The sequence below is a fragment of the Podarcis raffonei genome, chromosome W (assembly GCF_027172205.1).
Source record: "Podarcis raffonei isolate rPodRaf1 chromosome W, rPodRaf1.pri, whole genome shotgun sequence".
In the NCBI taxonomy this organism is placed as follows: Eukaryota; Metazoa; Chordata; class Lepidosauria; order Squamata; family Lacertidae; genus Podarcis; species Podarcis raffonei.
The window spans coordinates 6,208,827-6,226,370 of record NC_070620.1 but is presented as its reverse complement, the minus strand read 5'-3'; the positions used below and the strand labels follow the sequence as shown (position 1 = coordinate 6,226,370).

The 17,544-nt window shown below is 44.8% G+C and overlaps 1 pseudogene; it reads left to right on the top strand.

Annotated features, from left to right (window-relative positions):
- The first annotated feature begins 15,743 nt into the window (after nt 1-15,743).
- LOC128406065 (E3 ubiquitin-protein ligase RNF183-like) lies at nt 15,744-16,333 on the top strand (annotated as a pseudogene).
- The last annotated feature ends 1,211 nt before the right edge of the window (nt 16,334-17,544 follow it).

Genomic DNA, 17,544 nt, shown 5'->3' with positions numbered 1-17,544 from the left:
ACGCTGTTGCAACTCATGCCTGAGATTCTGCATTTCCATGAGGTGAGCACGTACGTCTGCTCCATCAGCAAGTGCCATATCATGCAACTTGGCCTAAAAGAGCAAAGAAGCACCAGCCTCTGTTCTTAAATGTGACCGTTGGAGACTGTCCCACATCTCTTTGGGCTGAGTCCTTGTCACACAAAAGACATAACTCTTCAGGGGACACAATAAGCGTCAGAGTCCCCCTTGCTTTGGAATCCTTAGCCTCCCATGCTTCGGTCACCGGAGCTTGGGGGGCATCTGTTATCACATTAAACAGACCCTCTTTTCTTAGCAGAGCCTCTGCATACTGCACCCAGTCCTGATAATTACCTTTTGAGAGCTTTGGAATTCCCATCGCATTTTGAAGAGCCTCCTGTACTTTTGGATTAGCCATGTCTGAGTCTTTAAGGCAGACTCTGTCTGTTTACAAGCAGCTGCATTCCAAAAGCACCCTTCTGCCGCAGCCGGTTAGTGTTTTGGCTTGAAGTTCAAAGTCCACCCTTGACACACAGAGAAGATAACCTACATTCCGTTCTTTCTGATGTTCTTCTGGGCCCGAAACAAAAAATGTTGAAATCTCCGTTCGACCGAGCTGATAAAGCTCATTTTCCTCCGGCTGAGTCCTTCGATGTGATTAACGATCTGAGCCTTTGATGAGACCTCCAGGCACATTCCCATTATGCAGAGAATCAAAGCAGCACACGGAAGTGATGAGATTTATGGCCACATCTCTATGAGTTTTATTACTAAGCTACGCAGACAGAAAACACATTCTCTCTCTGTGAGAGCAGAGAGCAACTGAAACAAACAAAGGAACAGGAAACCAGTACATCACATCCATCTTCCGTGAGACTTCCAACAGCCTGGATTGTCTCTTGAATGTAAACAGAGTCTTGTGACTCTAAGCAGCTGCACAGTGGCACAAACAGAAACTAACACATAGAGCCTGTTGCAGTAGTCCAAGTGGGAGAAAACTAGAGCATGCAGCACTTTGGCAAGACAGTCTGCAGGCAGGTAGGGTCTCAGCCTGCGTACCAGATGGAGCTGGTAGACAGCTGCCCTGGACACAGAATTCACCTGCACCTCCATGGAGAGCTGTGAGTCCAAAGTGACTCCCAAGCTGCACACCTGGTCCTTCAGGGGCACAGTTGCTCCATTCAGGACCAGGGAGTCCCCCACACCTGCCCGCCCCCTGCTCCCCGAAAAGAGTAGTTCTGTCTTGTCAGGATTCAACCGCAATCTGTTAGCCACCATCCATCCTCCAACCGCCTCCAGGCACTCGCACAGGACCTTCACCGCCTTCACTGGTTCCGATTTGAAAGAGAGGTAGAGCTTGGAATTGTTCAACAACCACACGCTCAATCACTTTGCCCAAGAATGGAAGATTGGAGACTGGGCGATAGTTGGCCATTGTAATGGCTTGGCTCTCCCACAGAAGCGAGACACCGGCAGTAATTATCTCAGGTTTATTGCTCAAACACATAAATCACTCTGGAGCTCCTTCACTCTGTGTCTGACTCCAAGTTAGCAGTTGCCGAGTCTAAACTCCGCCCCTTCCTCTTCTTCCAACAGTGGAAAAAAACCTTTCGCTTCCGCTCTTTTTCCCTCCTCTCACTGACCTTTTTGCGCCTTCAAGTTTTTGGGCTAGCTATTCCCGGCCTCTCCCCTTCTGTCTCTGAACTAAGATTGGTGTTTAGAGCTTTGCTATCTTCTGCTTGCTCTCTGCTCTCTGAAACTCTGCCACTCGGCTGCCCCTCCTCCCTCTCACATTCCAGTCCACATTCCAGTGTCCTTATCTCCCTTGGCTTGCTTAGATTCCCAGCCTCTGTCAGCTACGGAACGAAGCTGACAGCCATATTGGCTGGGTCTAAAGATGTTTTTTTAAGAAGCGGTTTAATGACCGCCTCTTTCAGTGGGTCTGAGATCAAGGAGACGGTTGGTTTCAGGGTTCCCATCAATGGTGGTGACTTGCAAGGGAAAGTCTAGTGGTAACAGGTGCAACTGGTGCTCCAAGGCAAAGTCTCTGCTGAAAAAATTCTCACTCGCCCCAGAATCGATTAACACCTGCACTTCCATTGGGTGGCCCTCTTTTGCAAGTCCAGGGCGTATTTAATCTCAGTCTTAAATGCCAGGTATTCTTGGGGGTTCCCTCCAAACTTGCTCAGCAGCAATGGTACTTTTCTCCCAACTGGAGTGGTTCTGACCTGCTGGTCCTGCACTCTGCGCTCCTCAAGCCTCACTACAAGCTCGATGACGTGTGGCTCCAACTCCACGTTCCTCTGTACCATGGCTGCTACGTTCCACGCCTCCTCTCCCTCAGTGCCTCCGCCTGCAGCTCCCTTTTTGAGGTGACTCATCGTGTGTGTCTCTGCTGTTACACTTGAGCAACCGCAATGACTCCCGGATTGCTGTCAGATGGCAATGGTGGTTGCTTGTGAGTAACCAGTCAGGACTCCAACCTGTCTTTTACAGGTTTTATTTTGGTGCAAAACTATTTACAGTGTAGAACCACAAGTTCATGTCTGCCTCAATCGCTAGCAGAATCCGGGAGTGGTCATTTCCGGGTCCTCCCCCAACATAATAGCTTAGTCACCCCCAGCCTTTTCCTTCCTTCTTTGCGTTTTACACCTCTGCGCAGGGTGGGTGACGGAAGAGGCGTGCTTCCCTACTGGCTGGCTTGCCCAGGAGCGGTGCTGAGGCTCCCAGCAGCATCCTCTGGTCCCTTCCCCTCTTCCCCACTGGAGGTGTGGCTTTCCCCACCACAGGAAGGGGAACTGCTTCACAAGATTTTCGGAGGTTCCCTGTAACCTAACTGCCCCTCTCCTTCCCTTCCCTGTTCCGATGGCAGTCCCCTGACAGTAATGATTAGATTAGAATGATGATATGGTATTATTTGTAGATGTGTGGTGGTTTTTTTGTTTTTTTGTTTGTGTGTGTGTGTGTGTGTGTGTTTTCCCTCTCTTGTGTTTTGGGGTTTTCTTCCTTGTTTGTACTGTTTCATTTTGGATTCAATGTTTGTAATTTTTGTTGTAATTTTGCATTGAAAATAAAATAAAATAGATTGCCATTGGCCTGTTCCAGCAGGCTGTTCTGATGTGGATGTTTATCTTCCCACCCTTGCCTTATCAATTGCTTTGCAAGAGAAGGGCTTACTTCCACTCTTAAACTTCATACTGCAAATTCCCTTGGGTGGAGGACCTCTCTCTTTGCATTTGCTGATGCTGTAAAAACCAGATGTTGGGAAACTTGTCTCCCACCCCCACCAATGTTGAAGAACTACAACTCCCATCAGCCTCAGTAAATACGGCCCTATGGCAAGCCAAACGTTCCCTCTCGTGGGCCAAAGGTTCCACTGCATTGATGCTGCTGTGTGATTACTGTCATTGGGTTTCTGTTGGGATACTGCCAGGGAGATAAAGTCCATCTGAGCCCCCAAGCTCGGTGCCGGACGATCCATCGACCTCCCATAGTCACGCAGTACCAGCAATTTAGCGACACTAAGCCTCAGGCTTAGTGCACACTCTAACAGCAGAATTCACACAGCAAAAGTTGCACAGCATGAGAGCAGAACAGCATATTTACAGTTTATTCAGCGTAGGTCAGAACATGAGAAGACATGACCGTCTGCTCCGACTGCTCAGGCAAAACAGCAGAAAACGAAAGGAACAGACAACATAAACATCCTGTGAGACAGGAAACGCGCAGGCTGTTATACAAACATCCTGCTCCCTTTTAAGGTGGAACGGAAATATCCTAACATCCTCCCCCTTTCCGTGTAACCTGTAGTACCTGTGGTTCAACCCAATTGCAACCTTTGTGCGTAAACCTTAAGTTGTTCTCTGTTAACAACCTTAGACAACAGATCAGCAGGAATTTCATTTCCTGGCATGTAGGACACCTGAATGAGTCCTTTCTGAATACACTCTCTTGCACGATGTAGCTTAATCTGCAAGTACTTGGTCCTTTGCTTGCAACTCTCTGAGTTCAGCAAAGCCAAACAAGATCTATTGTCTTGATACACTTGTATAGGACATTTCACAGAAACCCCAATGTCCTTAAACAGTTGCATCAACCATTCACAATCCATGAGTGAAAATGACAGAGCATTGAGTTCTGCTTCACAGGAACTTAGGCTAACTGTTGTCTGCTTTTTGCACAACCAGTCAAACAGGCAGTGGTTGTACATGTAGCATACTCCAGAAGTGCTTGTACCATCCGTGGTGTCACTTCCAAAACTTGCATCTGCAAAGATTTCAAGACCTCCAGTCTTCTGACTGGTGAACCTCAGCCTGTAGTGCATAGTCCCTTTCAAATACCGGGTTATGCCCTTCAGAGCTTTCCAATCCTGAACAGTAGGATTGTTAGCATGTCTGCTCAGCAGGTTAGTGCTTACAGCAATGTCAGGTCTCGAACATCTAGCAATGAAATTCAACTTGCCTAGAATGCATCTGTACAGCGTTGTGTCAGAAAACGCTTCAGCAGTACTATCTACCTGGTAACCTGTCACCATCGGTGTGTCTGCTGGGTTTGCATCAACCAAATTCAACCTGGTTAATACATCAGTAATTTTCTGTGTTTGGTGTACCAGAAAATTACCTGCTTGGTCCCTCTCCACCTGCAGAGAAAGATAGTTGGATACCTCACCAAGATCCTTCATGTCAAAGTGCTCCTTCAGCTGAGCTAGGGTGCTTTGGTAAAAAGCCTGATTCTTCCAAAACATCAGAAGATCATCAACAAAACATAAACAATACAGTTTGTTTTGCCCCTCCTCCTTGACAAACACACATGGATCAGCTTTGCCCTGGTGAAAACCTAGAGAGAGCAATGTCTCAGTGAGTTTTGTGTTCCAACACCTGGCACTCTGCTTGAGACCATATAAGGATTTCCGCAGTTTACAGACCATTCCCTTCTGTATCTGCATTCCATCAGGTGGAAGCATGTACAGCTGCTCATTCAAAATCCCGTACAAAAAAGCTGTATTAATGTCATGATGGGAAACATGCAGTTTCTCCTCCGCAGCGATCTTGAGCATCAGCCGAATGCTCTCATATTCGACCGTGGGTGAGTAGGTCTCGTGGTAATCCTGCCCTGGTACCTGTGAAAAACCTCTGGCAACCAATCTGGCTTTGTGTCTGACAACCTTGCCATTCTGGTCTGTCTTGGCCTTGAAGACCCATTTGCTGCCAACCAGTCTCATACCTGGGACTACTGGTACCAGCTCCCAAGTTTGGTTCCTGTTCAAGGAATCTGTTGGGACACTGCCAGGGAGATAAAGTCCATCTGAGCCCCCAAGCTCGGTGCCGGACGATCCATCAACCTCCCGTAGTCAGGCAATATCAGCAATTCAGCGACACTAAGCCTCAGGCTTAGTGCACACTATAACAGCAGAATTCACACAGCAAAAAGTTGCACAAGCATGAGAGCAGGACATGCATATTTACAGTTTTATTCAGCGTTGGTCAGAACAAAGAAGGCATGACCGTCTGCTCCGACTGCTCAGGCAAAACAGACAGAAAACGAAAGGAAACATACAACATAAACATCCTGTGAGACAGGAACTTACACAGGCTGTTATACAAACATCCTGCTCCCTTTTTTTTTTTTTTAAATGAATATTTATTGAATTTTCCAATTTTATATAAACACAAAAAGAGAAAGGAAAAGAAAAATATTAAAAACAATTCGGTTTCAATAACAGTTTTTCATTCACATGTTTCTTTGACTTCCTCATACCTCCCCTTCTTGTTCTCTAGTTCAATTTATTAATTCAGCAAATCCTAATCTCTTAACATTCCTTTTAAAATAAAACCTTATTTTCCATTCAACTTTTTTAAATTTAATAACATAAACAATTATAATCCCCATTATCTTTATCATAACAGCTAGAGACCACCAAAATTCAAACCAACATCTTTTCAAAGTTCATTAATTTTATAATATTTCTGTAGATAATCCTTGAATTTCTTCCAATCTTCTTCTGCTGCCTTTTCTCCCTGGTCGCGGATCCTGCCGGTCATTTCTGCCAGTCCCATACAGTCAATCAACTTCATCTGCCATTCTTCCAGAGTGGGTAGATCTTGAGTCTTCCAGTGCTTTGCTATAAGTATTCTTGCTGCTGTTGTAGCATACATAAAAAAAGTTCTGTCCTTCTTTGGCACCAAATGGCCGACTATGCCCAAGAGAAAAGCCTCTGGTTTTTTCAGGAAGGTATACTTAAGTACCTTTTTCATTTCATTATAAATCATTTCCCAGAAGGCCTTAATCTTTGGGCACGTCCACCAAAGGTGAAAGAATGTACCTTCAACATCCTTACATTTCCAGCATTTATTATCGGGCAAGTGATATATTTTTGCGAGCTTGACTGGGGTTATGTACCACCTGTATATCATTTTCATAATATTCTCTCTTAAGGCATTACATGCCGTAAATTTCATACCTGTGGTCCATAACTGTTCCCAGTCAGCAAACATGATGTTATGTCCAAGATCTTGTGCCCATTTAATCATAGCTGACTTAACCGTTTCATCCTGTGTATTCCATTTCAGCAGCAAGTTATACATTTTTGACATGATTTTAGTTTTAGATTCTAGCACTTCTGTTTCTAATTTAGATTTTTCCACCTGGAAGCCAATTTTCCTGTCCAAATTGTATGCCTCCCTTATCTGAAAATAATGTAACCAGTCTCGGACTCTATTTTTTAATTTCTCAAAACTCTGCAGTTTCAGTCTATCTCCTTCTTGCTCCAAAATTTCCCAATATTTTGGCCAACTGGCCTCCATATTGAGTTTTTTCTGAGCTTTCGCTTCCATTGGTGACAACCACCTTGGGGTTTTATTTTCAAGTAAATCCTTGTATCTGATCCAGACATTAAACAAAGATCTCCTGACAATATGATTTTTAAATGCTTTGTGAGCTTTAACCTTGTCATACCACAAATATGCATGCCATCCAAAAACATTGTTAAAACCTTCTAAATCCAAAATGTCCGTGTTTTCAAGAAGCAGCCAATCTTTCAGCCAGCAGAATGCTGCTGACTCATAGTACAGTCTGAAGTCTGGCAGGGCAAAGCCACCCCTTTCTTTTGCATCAGTTAAAATCTTATATTTTATCCTGGGCTTCTTGCCCTGCCAGATAAATTTAGAGATATCTTTCTGCCACTTCTTAAAACAGTCCATCTTGTCCACAATTTGTAGTGTTTGGAACAGAAACAACATTTTAGGCAATACATTCATCTTAATAGCTGCTATTCGACCCATCAAGGAAAGCTTCAGATTTGACCATATTTCGAGATCTTTTTTCACTTCTGACCAGCATTTCTCATAATTATTTTTAAATAAGTTCCCATTTTTAGATGTCATATTAATCCCCAGATATTTCACCTTCCTCACCACAGACAGACCTGTTTCATTCTGGAATTTCTCTTTTTCAAACAATGTCATATTTTTCTCTAAAACCTTGGTTTTGGTCTTATTCAATTTAAATCCTGCCACCTGACCAAATTCTTGGATTATTTCTAAAACTCTTTTTGTACTAGATTCTGGCTCCTGTAATGTCAAAACTAGATCATCTGCAAATGCTCTCAATTTATATTGTTTGGCTCCGACCTGTATACCTTTAACCAACCGGTCCCTTCTAATCATGTTCAGCAAGACCTCCAGGACCGATATGAAAAGTAAAGGGGAAATTGGGCATCCTTGTCGTGTCCCTTTTTCAATCTTAAATTGTTCCGTAACCACATTATTTACAATTAATTTAGCCTTTTGTTCGGAATATATTGCACCTATACCATTTTCAAACCCTTGGCCTACCCCCATACCCTGTAGGTTCTTTTTCATAAAACTCCAAGAAATGTTATCAAAGGCTTTCTCCGCATCCACAAATATCAGAACAGCTTTAGTATTTATATCCACATCTAGCTTTTCCAAGATGTCAATTACGTTCCTCAAATTGTCAGATATATGTCTTCCCGGCAGAAAGCCCGCCTGGTCCTTATGTATCTCTTCAATCAATACTCTTTTCAATCTCTTAGCCAAAATGTCAGCAAAAATTTTGTAATCCACATTTAATAAGGATATGGGACGGTAGTTTTTAAGTTGGGTCTTTTCAGTCTCTGTTTTCGGTATAAGTGTAATGTAAGCCTCTTTCCACGATTCCGGTGCCTTTTTCCCTTCCAAAATCTCGTTACAGACTTCCTTCAGAGGTTGTACTATCCAATCCTTCAAGGATCTATAATATCTGGAAGTCAGTCCATCCGGTCCCGGAGATTTGCCCAATTGCATATTTAAGATGGCACCTTCTATCTCCTGATCTGTTATTTTACAGTTCAACAATGCTTTACTTTCCTGTGAGATTTTTTGTAATCCATTTGTTTTCAAAAATCCATCAATGTCCCTTTCATTCTGTGGCCCTTGTGCATATAATTGCTTAAAATACTTCTGAAAACAATTTCTTATCTCATTTGGGTTATTTATGTCTTTTCCCTCTACTTCCAGATTTGTGATTGTATTTAGTTTTTGTCTTTTTTTCAGTTGCCATGCCAGTAATTTCCCACATTTATCCGCCGATTCAAATGTCTTCTGTCTCATTTGTTTAATTTTCCATTCTATTTCCTGGTTCATCAGTTCCATATATTGTGTTTGGTAGATCTTTATTTCTCTCAAAATCTCTTGTGACTTCGGCTTGGCTCTCAGTTTTTTCTCACCTTCTTTAATTTTCTCCAAAATTTTATCTTTTTTCTCATTTTGCCTTCTCTTTTTTAATGCATTCTGTTGTATCAAAAACCCTCTCATCACGGCTTTACTTGCATCCCAGATTACTCTTTTCTCCACATTTGTTGGCAAGTTTAATTCAAAATAGTCTTTTAAAGTCTTTTGGGCCTTGTTGTATACTTCTTCATCTCTAAATAGGGTGTCATTCATCCTCCATCTAAAGGTACCGGTTGTTGTTGACTTCATCTCCATCTTTACAGCGTTATGGTCGGAGCATGTTTTAGGGCAGATTTCCACTTTTTTTATCTTTGGAGCCATTCCTCTAGTAATCCAAATTTGGTCAATTCTGGTCCATGTCATCTTGGCTTCAGAGAAGAATGTTCCTTCTCTCTCCAAGGGGTTCTTAGTTCTCCAAATATCAATCAAGTCCATGTTATCAGTCATTTCAAAAAAAGTTTTTGGTAGTCTACCATCTTTGGTAACTACCTGTTTTTGGGCCTTGTCCATATTAGTTGATACCACTCCATTCATGTCCCCCATCAAGATTATGTTGTAGTCCATAAAGTCCATCAAAGTCTCATGCAGCTTCTTGAAAAATTCCGACTTCCCCTCATTTGGTGCATACACACCTACTATCAAAAAATTTTCCCCTTGAAACTGAATTTCAATAGCCAAATATCTTCCTTGTTCATCTTTGAGGATGAATTTCGGTGAAAATTTCTCCTTAGCGTAAATCACCACTCCTCTTTTTTTGACTTTGTCAGACGAAATAAATTCTTGCCCTAATCTTTTATTTACCAATATTTTCCTGTGTAGCCTCATAACATGAGTCTCTTGTAAGCAAATCAAGTCCAAATGTTCTTTCTTTAATATATAAAATATCTCTTTTCTCCTTCTAGGGGAGTTCAATCCATTACAGTTCCAGCTTAAAAGTTGCAGAGACATGGTTAGTTAATTGGTTTTCCCTCCTACTGCACCAAGTTGTTGTTCTTCTTCTGTCGGTGGCTTGTCTCTCCTTGGGCCGGAGCGTCCAGATAACAGATTTGCAATCTCCAAAAGTCCTTGTCCTGGCGTCAATACGTCCTCAGCAGAGTCCACTTCCTTCTGCAGGTCCTCTTCGTGGTCTTTCAAAAACTTGTCCTTGTCATTCACTGTCCTTATTCTTATTTTCTTTCCTCTATATTTAAAAGATAGACCTTGGGGGAATTCCCACCTAAAAATTATTCTGTTTTTCCTCAGCAACGCAACCAAATCTCTATAGTGGGTCCTTACCTCCAAGATATGTTTAGGTATATCTTTGAAGATTTCCACATAAGTGTCCCCAATTTCCAGGGTTCTTTGATAGTGTAGGTTCAGTATCTTATCTCTTTCTTCCTTAGTTTTCAAAATTATCAGACAGTCTCTTGCTTTGTTCTTTCCTTGCCTTCTGCCAAGTCTGAAAGCACTCACAATAGTAAATTCTTCCTCCCCCAGGTCTTTTTGCCAAAATTGTGTAAATTCTTTTGTAAGAAATTCTACCAAATTATCTTTCTCAGCTTCTGGCACGCCTCTTATTCTTAAGTTTTTCGCTTTTCTTTCAAGATCTATCATCGACAACGTCAAATCATACTCTTCAAATTTCTTATGTACCGGTGGAATCTGTTCCTGGGCAGCAGTTGCAATTTCCTTGGCTTCCTCAGCAAGTTTCCTGGTTGACGCCGATTCTTCCAATAATTTTTCAATAGACTGCGTATTAGAATTCACCTTTTTCCCTAGTTCATTTATACTTGAGGTATTCAAATTAATGCTGGCGGTGTTCGCCTCAATTTTTGCACAGGCCTCTGCCACTTGTTTATTTGTCTCTTCAACTCTGTTTGCCAATTTCTCCAGAGATGCATCAATTTTACCCAATGCTTGGGCTAACAGTTCATCAGTTGACATAGCCTTTACTTTTGCCTGTGGGGCAACAGCTCCTGCTGTGCCCGCTACACCCCCCGTTGAGGGCCTTCTAGTAGTATCTACTTTATATTGTTTTCCGGACCTGGTAGTTTTGTCCTGTGTCAACTCTGCTTTGTCTGCCATAACACTCACATGCACTCCCAAGGTCAGTCACACACTTAAGGAATTTGTTTTGGTAGAATAGAAATTTTCCCACAGCAAAACTTGCAGTCTAAAGTGTCTTTGCAACGTAGTTGCCACTAGGGGTCTCAGGCCAGCTTCTTATTGCAACTTTATAACCAATAATGTTCAAAAGGCCCCCATTTCTTAGTATCAAATTAGTATCAAATTTTTAGTCCCAAAATGTTGCTTTCCTTTCCCAGCTACTGTATCCTTTGCAGAGCTAAATCAAACTTTTAACTCCATTCTCCGTTGACAGTTCCCTCTGATCGGCTTCTCTGTCATAGGCAGTCCGTTCCCAAGTTTTAAAGTCAGCAGATGTATTTTAAAAAATTCCTCTCTTTGCAGGTCTAAGATCTTTCAATATCTCTCCACTGTTCCTGCTAACAGTGGGGTGAGTTTTCTCTTCAGATATTGGGTTTTAATCCTCCCAAAAATTCTCCCGAAAAAGTCTCAGCTTTGAAGTCTCTTTACTTTGATCTGTTAACAGTCCGGGAAGACAGACTTCCTGTTTTTTGCCTTTCCCGTTTTCGGCCGAATTCTTTAAAAATTTTCTTTCAAATAGTGTCAAATTCCTACTCACGGGTAGTTGTTTTCGAGTCCGATTAACCAGAGAAGAAATCAGCGCTCTCCGATCCTGGCTGTGCGGCTTCACTTCGCGGAGACGGATAGACGGCTCTCAGCTCCGCACCCTTTTCCCCCGGTCCGTTCCGGAGCCTTTAAAAAGGCTCCTTTCATCCTGCTCCCTTTTAAGGTGGAACGGAAATATCCTAACATCCTCCCCCTTTCCGTGTAACCTGTAGTACCTGTGGTTCAACCCAATTGCAACCTTTGTGCGTAAACTTTCAGTTGTTCTCTGTTAACAACCTTAGACAACAGATCAGCAGGAATTTCATTTCCTGGCATGTAGGACACCTGAATGAGTCCTTTCTGAATACACTCTCTTGCACGATGTAGCTTAATCTGCAAGTACTTGGTCCTTTGCTTGCAACTCTCCGAGTTCAGCAAAGCCAAACAAGATCTATTGTCTTGATCCACTTGTATAGGACATTTCACAGAAACCCCAATGTCCTTAAACAGTTGCATCAACCATTCACAATCCATGAGTGAAAATGACAGAGCATTGAGTTCTGCTTCACAGGAACTTAGGCTTACTGTTGTCTGCTTTTTGCACAACCAGTCAAACAGGCAGTGGTTGTACATGTAGCATACTCCAGAAGTGCTTGTACCATCCGTGGTGTCACTTCCAAAACTTGCATCTGCAAAGATTTCAAGACCTCCAGTCTTCTGACTGGTGAACCTCAGCCTGTAGTGCATAGTCCCTTTCAAATACCGGGCTATGCGCTTCAGAGCTTTCCAATCCTGAACAGTAGGATTGTTAGCATGTCTGCTCAGCAGGTTAGTGCTTACAGCAATGTCAGGTCTCGAACATCTAGCAATGAAATTCAACTTGCCTAGAATGCATCTGTACAGCGTTGTGTCAGAAAACGCTTCAGCAGTACTATCTACCTGGTAACCTGTCACCATCGGTGTGTCTGCTGGGTTTGCATCAACCAAATTCAACCTGGTTAATACATCAGTAATTTTCTGTGTTTGGTGTACCAGAAAATTACCTGCTTGGTCCCTCTCCACCTGCAGAGAAAGATAGTTGGATACCTCACCAAGATCCTTCATGTCAAAGTGCTCCTTCAGTTGAGCTAGGGTGCTTTGGTAAAAAGCCTGATTCTTCCAAAACATCAGAAGATCATCAACAAAACATAAACAATACAGTTTGTTTTGCCCCTCCTCCTTGACAAACACACATGGATCAGCTTTGCCCTGGTGAAAACCTAGAGAAAGCAACGTTTCAGTGAGTTTTGTGTTCCAACACCTGGCACTCTGCTTGAGACCATATAAGGATTTCCGCAGTTTACAGACCATTCCCTTCTGTATCTGCATCCCGTCAGGTGGAAGCATATACAGCTCCTCCCCCAAAATCCCGTACAAAAAAGCTGTATTTACGTCATGATGGGAAACATGCAGTTTCTCCTCCGCAGCGATCTTGAGCATCAGCCGAATGCTCTCATATTTGACCGTGGGTGAGTAGGTCTCGTGGTAATCCTGTCCTGGTACCTGTGAAAAACCTCTGGCAACCAATCTGGCTTTGTGTCTGACAACCTTGCCATTCTGGTCTGTCTTGGCTTTGAAGACCCATTTGCTGCCAACCAGTCTCATCCCTGGGACTACCGGTACCAGCTCCCAAGTTTGTTGCTTTGTGGGGTGTGTACCCACATGTCAGAACCAAAGATTCTCAAGTGCTTGGTGTTAGGTTTCTTACCAAACATCTTCTCATAGGGAGTGCAGCCAATAGGTGATGACAGTCTCCTGTTAAAAGTATAAACAAAATTTGCCAAAGCCTCCCCCCAAAACTTCTCAGGGAGATTGGCATCATGCAACAAGGTTTTTATCCCTTGCAGCAACGTTTGATTTGCTCTCTCCGCAAGCCCATTCATCCATGGCGATCTAGGCGTTGACATGTCATGCTGGATTCCCTTCTCAGTCAGGAAAGCTTCAAACTGCTGAGAAGTGAATTCCCCGCCTCGATCAGTAAACAGACAACCAATACGTTTACCGTGAGCATTCTCCAACCAAGCACAGAATGCCTTGAACCTAGGAAATGCTTGCGATTTCTGCTCGAGCATAAACACATGAATGTACCTGGAAAAAGAATCAATTAGAACCATGAAGTACCTTGCTCTACCCAAAGAGGGCGCTAGAGGACCTACCAGGTCTGCGTGAACTAGCTGGTAGGGTTTGGAAGCCTGCCTGCTAGACTCCTTGCCTTTTGGAGCAACCTTCACCTTGTTCTCTGCACAAGATACACATTTCATGTGAAATTTGCAAGGTTTGATGTCCAAACCTTCAACCAACCCAGGCATCTTGGCTAGCGCTTGCCAAGAGAGGTGACAAAATCTTCGATGTGCATCATGAATGCATCCTGCATGAAGAACCTTGTTAGTTTGTGCAACACAACAAGTATCAGCATTAGACACAGCAACATCATCATAAGTTAGACTGAACAAACCATCCATCAACTTTGCATGCAAAATGTCCTCTTTGCCTTTTCTGATGACACAGACAGTCCTCTTGAAGGAAACCTCAAAACCACGCCCAGTCAGCTGTGGTACACTAATCAAATTGTCCACAGCTCCTGGAACAAAAAGTACATCTTTAATGGTAGTATGCAGACTTTCAAGTTTCACAGTTCCAACTCCTGTAGCTTGCAAAGTCCTTCCATCAGCCAGCTGGACCTCTCCATCTTGAGGTGTGAAGGAGATAAACAGATGGCGGTCTTTGGTGAGATGGTGCGAGCACCCAGAGTCAATAACAAACCTGGCCTTGGCCTTGTTTCCCACCGGCGTGGGCTTTTGCAGCTTGCCTTTAGCCTTTGGTGAAGCTGTGCCAGCAAACATAGCCTTGTTTTCCACCAGCGTGGGCTTTTGCAGCTTGCCCCCCCGCTCCTGGCCATCAGACGTGCCTTTAGCCTTTGGTGGAGCTGTGCCAGCAAACATAGCCTTGTTTTCCACTGGCGTGGGCTTTTGCAACTTGCCCCCCTGCTCCTGGCCATCAGACGTGCCTTTAGCCTTTGGTGGAGCTGTGCCAGCAAACATAGCCTTGTTTTCCACTGGCATGGGCTTTTGCAACTTGCCCCCCCACTCCTGGCCACCTGCAAGCATCTTGCTCTGTTTACATCTGGTCTTCCGGCCTCTGCAAAGGCTCTGACCTTGGTTCTCACGAGAAACAGAGCTCTCAGCTGCCGACTCCTTGGCTCCCCCTGGAGGCTGGAATGCTGCCTGGGATGACGTTATAGTCTGCTCCCCCTGCAGCTTGCAACCGGTGCCCTCAGCATCCCTGCATTCACTAGCATTCTGGGAAACAGCCAGGACCTCCGATGCATTCAAACACTGGGCTGGGGTGATTGGCAGGTGGGCCTTTTTCAAAGCATCCCACATGTCACGTGCCGTGAGATTTCCAGCAAGCGTCTTTATTTCCTCCAGAGAGACGGATAAGACTATTATATCAACGGCCCTCGAATGCTGGGCCTCCCATTTTTCTGTCCGAGGAACTGGAGTGGCTTCAAACACAGTATGCCAGACTCCAAACTGACGCAGCAAACTCTCACACCATTCTGCCCAGGTCTGATAATTGTGCCGATTTAACTTTGGGCACTCAGTGGCCTCCGAAGCTTGGAAAACATCCATTCCAGCTTTTTGCTTTAGCCGTGAGCCTTTATGCCTTCAAAAACGGCTTATCTCGGCAGCCCATAAATCACGATGCCTCTGGCTCGGCTCCCAGGCCAATTAGTTTTGCCGGACATCAAAAGCCTTTTCCGCGGCATCCAGAAAAGCCTCTGCTTTCGCTTTTCCAACATACCTTTCAGCAGTCTGTCGCTGTCATACTCTCCTGCAAGTGCCGTGAATCTGGGCCCGAAACCTGTTGTTGGGATACTGCCAGGGAGATAAAGTCCATCTGAGCCCCCAAGCTCGGTGCCGGACGATCCATCGACCTCCCGTAGTCACGCAGTACCAGCAATTTAGCGACACTAAGCCTCAGGCTTAGTGCACACTCTAACAGCAGAATTCACACAGCAAAAGTTGCACAGCATGAGAGCAGAACAGCATATTTACAGTTTATTCAGCGTAGGTCAGAACATGAGAAGACATGACCGTCTGCTCCGACTGCTCAGGCAAAACAGCAGAAAACGAAAGGAACAGACAACATAAACATCCTGTGAGACAGGAAACGCGCAGGCTGTTATACAAACATCCTGCTCCCTTTTAAGGTGGAACGGAAATATCCTAACAGTTTCCACCTGCCCTTGTTTTTTAGTCTCCTAGGTAGCAAAGAAGGCTGTGCTGTTGACTGGGTTTCCCCATGGCTGAGAAGCAGGTCCAGGGGCTGGAGGCTGAATGCCCCATCTGCTGAAACCCTTACGACAACACTTTTTGCACCCCAAGGTCCTTTAGTGCCAATATTCCTTCTGCATCAAGTGCCTGGCTCTTCTCAGCTTGGTGTCCCCAGCCCAGAACCGCTTGCAGTGCTCACTCTGCCGCCACCCTACTGTCCTCCCCTCCGACCAGCCTGTCACTGAGCTGCCCACCAATGAAGCCCTCCTGCGCCTGCTGTGCCTGGAGCCCAACCACATCATCCTGTAGGGTTGGCAGCTGTGCTTGAAGGAGCAGCGCAAGAGCAGGTACTTCCTCTGCCAGCCCAGGGTTTACACCCTGGACCTGGGCCCAGTGAGAGATCCAAGCATTGAGAGCTACTGTGAGCCAAGCCGCCCGGCTAGTGCTACCACTGCCACCACAATCATGCCCAACCACCACCGCTCCCCAATGTGGGCGTGTGCCTGCAACCCCCAGCTCCAGATTTTCACCTACCTGATGGCTCTCATCTTAAGCATGACTTTACTACTCATCTTCTCCATCTTTTGGATGAGGCAGCTCTTTGGGGGCTGGGGGTGAGAGGGACCAGCAGCCTCCTCAGGCGGAAGATGCTGAGGGCAGGGTAGAGGTGGTTGGCGAGCAGCAGCAAAGTGTTGGGAGGACTAGCTTGTGTGTGTCACACAGCCTGCCTTGAGTTCTCCAAGTCAGCTCAAGTGTGCTGGAAGACATTGCCCAGTTATGATTTAAGATTCAAAGCCTGGTCAGATTCTGCCTATAGAACAAGAGAGAGACTGCCATCTTGTCTTTCGCCCCAGACAGCAAAACGGTTTGGACTGCCACTGGGTCCCAGGATTTGACCTTGAGGGTTACTTGTGAGCTTTTAAATAGGGATGGGGATGAGGACATGACAGGGCAATGGGAGCATTTCAACTAACAAACTCGCTGCTTCTTAAGTTGGCTAAAGAGGGTGAAAATGGATAATGGGAATATAGCAGGTGTGGAGATGAGAGCTTTTCTCATTCCAGGTGTTGCTGAACTACAACTCCCATAATCTCTGGTCATGATGGGAGCTGTAACACAACCACATCTGGAGGGCCCAAGTTTCCCCATACTTGGAGTAAAGGGACATAGGAATCTGCCTTACAGCCAGGCCATTGGTCCATCTAGCTCCATATTGTCTATGCTGAGTGGCAGCTCTCAAGGGTTTCAGGCAGTGGTCTGTCTTTCTTATTCCTACTTGGAGATTCTGAGGATTGAACCTGGAAACTTCTGCATGTAAGGCTCTACCACTGAGCTATGCTGACCCTCCAAACCAGCCTCTTCCCCTGTGCCAAATGCCTCTGCTGCAGCCAATGAAGAGTTCCCAACATCTAGAGAACATTGACTGCACTGCTGAATGTGGAACCACCAAGGCTGCAGATCTTAACTGTCCTCTGTCCAGGCTTGAAGATGGTCCTCTGTGTACTCACATCATGCAGGCATGCAATGAAGGCAGGTGCTCAAGGGTTTCTTTCTCCTAGTGTGCGCACTACTGGTTAGAAGGGGGCCAAACGGCAGTGGCATTAAAACTTTTTTATCTACACTGCAGTGTTTTGTTTCAAATTGCATCAGCTTGTAAGAGTGGGGGCTGATAACAGGATCAAAGCAATCTCTTGGATCTTGCAAAAAGGTAGGTTTAGTGTGGACAGGGTGGATTGGGAAAGGGACACACAAAATGAACTTGGGGGGGGGGCTGCATTGCCTTTCCCTACAAGGAAATGCCAATTCAGGGGTGGAAAATCTTTTCCCCC